Genomic DNA, 9112 nt, shown 5'->3' on the forward strand with positions numbered 1-9112 from the left:
GCAAAACATAGAATGAAAATACAAATCTATTCCAGTTGGCAAGTGAAACATCTATTAACACACATCATTGGTCTAAGTATCTTACTGTAAATACTAAACATGCCTATTTTGTAACAAAGCGTTTCATTAATTTGCCCGTTTACTGTATTCATCTCTTACCCGTTTGTATACTATATAATAAAAAGTATATTGCTCCAAGACTGAGGATGATACAAAAACCAAGGCTAGATTTGCATTCAGCTCATAAAAATCTATAAACATCAGCTAGGAAAGTAAAAAAAAATATATTTTTTTAAATTCCCTTGAGATGTTTACTGGAAATATAGGCTGAGCCTGGCCCGCCTAGTGTCGTGAAACAATGTATTAGTATTTGTTGCACTGATATGAGCGCTGCTGGAAAGAAGAAGATTTAAATTCAATCCTGCCGGTTAATGGCGGCGCTCTGGTCGATCAGACGCTGCTAGATTTTTTTGGCGTGGGCCTGTTGCTAATGCTGAAATAAAGCAGATATTTGACACATGGCTCACGAAACTACGGAATAAAGGCATGAAATAACATATTTAAACAATTATGTTTTTACCAGTTAATCCATTATATATACGGTTACATATCTGATATTTCTATGTAAGCTGTTATCATATCTACTAGAATAAGAGAACCAGAGAACAAGAGAGATGGCGAACAAGAGAATAGAGCGCACATTCTTTCCTCTGTATATAGAAAAATCATAGATAATAACTCTCGTTAGTACAACTCTCATGTGTCTGCGATTCAGTACAGTAATAAGTTTTATAAACTTAATTATCTTTGATAATGGGTTTGACCATACGTCCACATGACGTGTTCCACTAACTTCATACTATGTCATATACCTTTCATTGAACTGCATTTTATGACAACGTATGGGGCGCCGTACTTAGATCAAGTTTAGAAAAACTGTTACCGGTATCGAAAATTGGAGTATGCTGTCTAGATCTGGAGGTACATCAGACCAGAATCATTAACATGCAGGGCTGAATATCAGCGCATTACTGCTGCGTTTTACGATGGGCCGCTAACGGAGAGCCGCCGGGGTCTAGACGCCACAGACGGCAGTAAGTTCACGCCGTAATGGGGAGCGCGCTCTGCAAGTTTGGTGGGCATCAGACCCACGAATCCGCTGGATACGGTTATATTCAATTCCGCGCACTGAGATGGGAACTGCCGAGCGACTGGGTAGTTCTCGTTGCCATGGCGACGGCACTGAAGTCCTTCGCCAGAGCAACGAGCGCCACTATGACATCGCTTTCCGCATCACCTCGACTAGTTCTATCACAGCTGTTGGTATTGTAGGATGAGGAACCGATTTAAAAATTCATTCACACTACTACAACGCCATTCTCTATGACGATATTTATATGTAGCTCGAAAAATTGGAATAAGTATTACACCGGTGATGACCCAAGTGGTCTGTGTCACCCCCAGGTGTCGACACTTGCCAGAAAGGGTTCTACGAAAGCGAAAAAGAAAAAAAAAACAGTGTGGGTCCATTAGGTGCAAATAACTGTCCAAAAGGGTGGATCCAATTAAGGCAGTTCGCAGCTAAAGTTCTTAATTCTTTACAGGGAGCTGAAGCTTGCTCCTGTGTACATCACTGTTCATCTACTTATTTTCGCTCTCCTGCATACAACAATCAGTGACATTATTAACTGACCTGGCTCCATTCTGTAAAGTATACGCATACCTCTTCTCTGGCAACCGCCATACCACAGTGGTTACACCGGTTCTCGTCAGGTCACCGAAGTTAAGCGCTGTCGGGTGTGGCCGGCACTTGGATGGGTGACCATCCGGGCCGCCATGCGCTGTTGCCATTTTTCCGGTTGCACTTAGCATCGTGATGCCAATTGAGGAGCTACTCGGCCGAACAGTGACGGCTCCGGTTACAGAAAACCATCACAACGACCGGGAGACCAGCGAGCTGACGACACACCCCTCCTATCCGCTTCCTTAGCTGAGGATAACACGGCGGTCGGTGGTCCCGATGGGCCACTTGTGGCCTGAAGACGGAGTGCTTTTACCTCTTTTCTAAGGAGTGGAAAGAGTACCTTTCGCTACCCACGACGGAAGTGTTTCCTCAGTTATCTAGAGACGTAATAATAATTATAATTTCGTGTGGTGCACTGGGTGAAGTTTTTTTTCACTGAACGCCAGTTTGGTGATTTAGATGTCCCTAACCTACCCCAGTCATCCAACTAGAATCCATGAATATGCAACACAACGTTACTCGGCAAAGCACAACTATCTTTTCGCAGTGGCTACATACGCAGCCTTCTGTGTTACATCGCTGAGGTTGGCTGTGACCGGCCAAAGAACATGAATAGGCCGCAACTGACTAACTGCAGTCGATCCAGAGCTAAAATACCCTTGTTCATCCCTTTGCGAAAGGATTATAATTAGTTACCATACAAACTGACGTGATTCAATTTCATGTTATACAGGTGTACTGCAGAAAAATAAGTGAAGTATTTTCTGTCATATTTTCTTTTGGTAGCCCCTTTCATTGGATACAGATGCGCCAGTCGTCACCTAAGCTTAAGACGGTTGATTTTGACTGATGCATCTCATCATAATCGCTTAAATAGCTTAATTTTTGTCCACAAATAACTGCCTTTAAACACTGCCGAATCTAAAAGGAACTGTAGACAGTACAACTTTGTTTGTTTAGAGTTTGGCTTTATTACATCACTGTTGAACAAACATTACCTATGTCCATTTTGCGCAACAAAAATCGGGCTACGAAACCATCCAAGGTACAGCATCGCATGAGGTGTCACTCTGATAATGCAAGTAAGAAAGTGAAATACTTTCAGATACTTAAAAACACACTTTAAAAGAGAACCACGCTGGACTGTATGTTCGCTTCGATGTCACAAAAAAGATAATGATCGTTTGTGGGCGTCTTACAATATCTCGATACTTACAGCTAAATCTTGAAAATCTCATACTCTCGGGGAAAAACTACTTTTGCAAATTACTGAAGAGGCCTTCAAAACTCTTGTACACAAACTTTCTTATGATATCCTCTAAAGAATTCCTTTGTCTTATAACACAGTTCAAAGTATTATTCGTGAAGTCAGCTATGATACTGAAAGCCTTTCGTGTACTTACCCGTAAACGAACCATTCCACCATAGCAATGGATGAATGACCTTTCTCAGTTGATGGAGAATTATTACTGCCATACTGTCATTTTATTATGGATCAGGATACCGTTCTTCGCAAAAGCGGCAACAGAAGAAGGTAAAGATGATCGACATTTAAAGTTTTGATGAATTATTTTCTAGAAAAAGCAGTGGCTTTATCTAGTATAATTTCACTAGCAGCAGATGGAGCCTCTAAAATGTCTGGGCAATATCGTATGTGTATAAGTTATTTAATTAAAAATGTACAAGGGACGTTTGCAATACAAGCCGTCATCGATCGACAACATCCAGTTGCTGAAAAACTGGCTGGTGAGTTGTTCCAGTTTTTTTCTGAAAGGGTTTAATGCAGTAACCAAATTTCGAGGCAACGCTTAGAATTCTAGGTTATTTGCACAATCATGTGAAGAAAATAACCGGTACTTCGATTATTCATTCACACGGCTCCTTCACACCACTTGTTGTCACAAGACTTATATCTGACAAGATTTTTCTCATGTTTCTGGGTTGCTTAAGAGTTTGTAAATGCCACAGGTACAATTTTAAAAGACAATTTAAGAGGTGGAAACCAGACATTGCTTATTTAACAGCTTCTTTTACTAAATTCAAATCATGTTAACCTGCAATTACAAGATGACAGTATAAATTGGATGTAAACGAGATCTCTAATTTCAGCTTCTGTGCCAGAATTGGAGGCGTGAATTCTTTATTCGGCACAGGAAAATGCTAGGACGATTTTATTTTAACCCTGGTTACGCCTTTAAATGTCTATCACACAGAATTTTAAAGTAAGTTTGAGAATGACTTGTTTGACGAAATACCACAGTAGATTATCAATACATTTTCTGATATAGAAGAAATGGAAACCACATTGCAAGAATCTGAATAGCCACTAACAAAGAACTTAAGATATGGCCTCGGAAGGGAGTCATTAATTCAGTAATTAATGGGAAGTACCTGTTATTCTGTCTTTTAGACAATCAGGAAAGTTTTTGATAGCTTTTCTACCTTCATGCTTCGTGAAAAGGAGTTTTCTTACATACAAAACAGGTTATAGATCACCGGGAAAGGAGGTTGAAAGTTAAATCTAACCAAATAGAAGCTAAATGTTAAAAATATATTAATAAAGATGAGGGCACATACCTCTCATTACTACATTTGCAGATCCTTCTTCAAAGTAATTTCTATGTTCAGACCTAAATAAAAATATATCTACGTATATACACTATATGATCAAAAGTATCCAGACATCTGGCTGAAAATTACTTACAAGTTTGTCGCGCCCTCCATCGGTAATGCTGGAACTCAATATGGTGTTGGCCTACCCTTAGCCTTGATGGGAGCTTCCACTCCCGCAGGCATACGTTCAATCAGGTGCTGGAAGGTTTCTTGGGGATTGGCAACCCAATCTGCTCGGAGTGCTGCTCTGAGGAGACATTTCGATGTCGGTCGTTGAGACCTGGCATGAAGTCGGTGTTCCAAAACATATCAGAGATGTTCAATAGTATTCAGGTTAGCAGTGTGTGCAGATCAGTCCATTACAGGGATGTTATTGTCGTGTAAGTACTCCACCACAGGCCGTGCATTATGAACAGGTGGTCTATCATGTTGAAAGATTCAATCGGCTTCCCAAAATTGCTCTTTAACGGTGGGAAGCGAGAAGGCGCTAGGCCCATGTTGTGATAGTGCCACGCAAAACTAAAAGGGGTGCCACCACCAACCCCCCTTCCCCACCCGTCCCCTCCATGAAAAACATAACCACATTGTAACACCACCGCCTCCGAATTTTACTGTTGACACTAAACACGGTGGAAGATGACGTTCACCAGGCATTCGCCATACCCACACCCTGCCATCGGATCGCCACATTGTGTACCGTCATTCGTCACTGAACACAATGTTTTCCACTGTTTAATCGTCTAATGTTTACGCTTCTTCCACTAAGCGAGCCGTCGTTTGGCATTTACCTCCGTGATGTGTGGCTTAGGAGCTGCCGCTCGACCATGAAATCCAAGTTATCTCACCTCCCGCCTATCATAGTCCTCGCAATGGACTCTGAAGCAGTTTAGAATTCCTGTGTGATGGTGTAGATAGATGTATCCCTATTATACATTACGACCCTCTACAACACTCGGTGGACGCTGTCAGTCAACAGACGAGGTCAGCCTATACGTGTCCCTTCACGTGTACACTTCACTACCACATCGGGAACAGTGGACCTAGAAGTGTGGAAATCTCGCGTTCAGACGTATGTCATAAGTGACACCCAACCACCTGACCATAAGTCACATACCTGACGAATTTGGTGGAAACTACTGCAGACGTTCCTTCGTTATGCTTTTCATTCCCACCCCTGTGATATGTAGATGGTTCTTAACCTCCAGTGCTTCTGTGTTGTTAGTAAGTAGCCAGTAGAGCCTCACTGACCAAGTCCGCGAGTTCCGCGAAGCGCCCCATTCTGCTGTCTTACGATGTCTAATTACTACTGAGGTCTCTGATACGGATTACCTGGCATTAGATGGCAGCACAATGCACCTAATACGAGAAACGTTTGTTTTGTGGGTGTCCGGATACTTTTGATGACATTGTGTATCTATGTATGTTCAACATGTCCTCCTAAACTACTGGATCGGTACACATATGAGTTGCTGTCAGGAGTAAAGCACTGTTGGTGTTAAGAGTCACTTACCTCTCAAAGTCGTGGAGTGGGATCTATAAAGAAATATAACAAACCGCGCGTAAGTACTCAGACTATATTCATCTAGTATTTAAGAACTGGGCCACTTAGCGACTGCAACAACCTTTAAACATAGTTACAGACCTTTGTGTAAACTTTTTCTTGCTACCTCCAGCCACAATATAACGAAAGGGGAAAAGATTATCAGTTACTAAATTTGCGCTGTTAATGCAATACAACATCAGAATCAGTTGTGGGATTTTGATTTATTACTTCTGGCAGAAATTATCGACGTGGACCACTAAACGTGTGTACAAAATTGTATCACCGTACGACACACAGGTCAGGAGATGTGACATCGTAAACATAGAAAGGTGTGAAAACTACTTCTTTACTACTGAATAGATTCGCAACACATTTGGCATACAGTTTCCATATATACTACTCAATTTATAATTTTATGACATGTTGTTCAGCAGATATGACGTCATAAACTCTGAGATGGGTGCAAAATTATTTCTCCAGACTAAACTCATTCAGTGTTTGATAATGAGAGCACTTAGCAAACTTCAACAAATTTTAAACAGAATTTTAAAACTTTTCTGACCTTTTCCTCCCTCACCTGCTTTATGTCAAATGTTTAACACCTTAATTCATTTCTAATCAGAAATTTGTAGGTGTTTCATGTAGGGGATCAGGATTCTATAAATAACCGGAGCTCTACTGGCTACTTACTAACAACACAGAAGCACTGGAGGTTAAGAACCATGTACATATCACAGGGGTGCGAATGAAAAGCATAACGAAGGAAATTCTGCAGTAGTTTCCACCAAATTCGTCAGGTATGTGACTTATCAGAGGGGTCATTTGAAAAGTAAAAAGTATTTTTTATCTTTTTTTTTATACTGTCTCCCCACCACCAGTACCGCCGCCAACAGACCACTGACATTGGTACTCATCCGCAACTGTCTGGCAGCAGTTACGTAAGAGTACGGTTGCTTAGGTCCTACTGCTTGGCATTGTGTCTTTAAAATTGAAACAAAAATCCAAGAAGGTAGGTAGTTCACAATTAATGGGCTGCACTCATTCTTTCCAGACATTTGTAGAGATTTTTAGTGCAGAATTGGGCTGTAGTAAAATGTATATCAGGTAGGTTCCTCAATTTTATCAGGCACACACAATACGAAACGAATGGCAGCTGCGCTGACATTTCTCAGTCGCTGTAGAAAGTGTGATGATGAATGTTTGACTCACATGGCCACTGGTGATGAGATTAGGAAATCACAAATGGTTCAAATGGCTCTGAGCACTATGGGACTTAACATCTATGGTCATCAGTCCCCTACAAGTTACTACTTAAACCTAACTAACCTAAGGACATCACACAACACCCAGTCATCACGAGGCAGAGAAAATCCCTGACCCTGCCGGGAATCGAACCCGGGAACCAGGGTGCGGAAAGCGAGAACGCTACCACACGACCACGAGCTGCGGGACAGGAAATCACATATCGCACCAGAATCAAGCGCCAGTCAATGGAATAACATCATTTGCAATCCCCAAGAAGACCGAAAGAAGGAAAAAGATTTTTAGCTCCATAAACATAATCGATACGGTGTTTTGGGATCGTAAGTATGTCCCGCTGATCGACCACATGCCTATAGGTGACGTCATAAATGCAGCGGGCTTAGTCACGCCCTGAAAAACGTGCCGTGTTGAATGTTAACTAACGGAGTCATCCTCCTTTACGATAATGCACTTCAGCGTGCAGATGGAGTGACACAGTACTTGGTTCAGCGGTCTCAGTGAGAAACTGTTCAATACCCAGAATACTGCCTGATCTCAGTTCCAAGTGAATGTAACTTGTTCACCAAACTAAAGAATTTTTTGAGAATGCTACGGAAGTAATGATGAATTTAAAGAAGTCGTTTATATGTGGTTCAACAAACTGGTGGTAACCGAGTATGCAGAAGGCACAGACAAGCTACACTTCTATAGTTAAATTATCAAAGTGAGGAGTACTATCAGCTTTCAAATACTCATTTGAAGTTGACGAATTCGTGAAATATCAGTACATGAAAGACAGCGGCCTACCCACAATAGAAAATAATATTGTCACGTGTCTAACGAAACAAAAAAGTTTATGGACATCTGTATTAAACGAACAACGAAAGAAAGACGGGAATCGGGCAGTCATGTATCGTATATTGAATGTTGTATAAAATACTTAAAAGCATTATATTACGTATTTGCTATTTAATTTCTAACGTTGCAGAACGTACTGAGGTGATTAGAGTCGTCTTTCATCATTAACGTCTCTACGAATATGTGTGAGTACTATGAGACTAAGATCATATAGGTGTTATTAAATACCTTACACCTTCAGCAAAGTCTAATGCTCGAAACAACTGTAAAATTTAACGGCCACTTCTTTCAATAAATTCATGAGAAATATTGCCTGCCTATCTCAACTACCCCTCTTGTCTCTTGCAGAATGAGAAAGTTTGCAAAACTAGTTAATCATCTTTTTATAAAGGGAGATTATTGCACTTAGAGGATAGTGTGCATAGGAACATACGATATTTTTTAATCCGTACTACAGAATCACATGAAGAACACCTCGCTATAAACATTCGTATGCAGTTTCCGCTATTTTATACAGTTCGTTTTGTTGCTGCACCTGTGGTTTCGTTTCGTGCAGTATTTGTAAGTATTTCATGTTATATACATTCAACTGCTCTTTAATATACGAAAGCTATTTGAAATGTATTGCTGATTCTTCAGGTACAGAATTTAATAGTGCAGAAAGTGCTTTGGTTATGAACAGGATGGTAGGGCAGAAGTTGTGTTACTGTGAACAGTTCAGTGACCGGGTTGTTCTAATCAGAATCGACAGCAGACCAACACCGACAACGATAGTTCAGGTATACATGCCGACATCGCAAGCTGAAGATGAACAGATAGAGAAAGTGTATGAGGATATTGAAAGGGTAATGCAGTATGTAAAGGAGGACGAAAATCTAATAGTCATGGGCGAGTGGAATGCGGTTGTAGGGGAAGGAGTAGAAGAAAAGATTACAGGAGAATATGGGCTTGGGACAAGGAATGAAAAACACTAATTGAGTTCTGTAACAAGTTTCAGCTAATAATAGCGAATACCCTGTTCAAGAATCACAAGAGGAGGAGGTATACTAGGGAAAGGCCGGGAGATACGGGAAGATTTCAATTAGATTACATCATGGTCAGACAGAGATTCC

General features: G+C 40.9%; 1 pseudogene; it reads left to right on the plus strand.

Annotated features, from left to right (window-relative positions):
- Positions 1-1732: 1732 nt before the first annotated feature.
- On the plus strand, positions 1733-1850 carry LOC126282561 (5S ribosomal RNA; annotated as a pseudogene).
- The last annotated feature ends 7262 nt before the right edge of the window (positions 1851-9112 follow it).

Source organism: Schistocerca gregaria, chromosome 7 (genome assembly GCF_023897955.1).
Source record: "Schistocerca gregaria isolate iqSchGreg1 chromosome 7, iqSchGreg1.2, whole genome shotgun sequence".
Taxonomy (NCBI): Eukaryota; Metazoa; Arthropoda; class Insecta; order Orthoptera; family Acrididae; genus Schistocerca; species Schistocerca gregaria.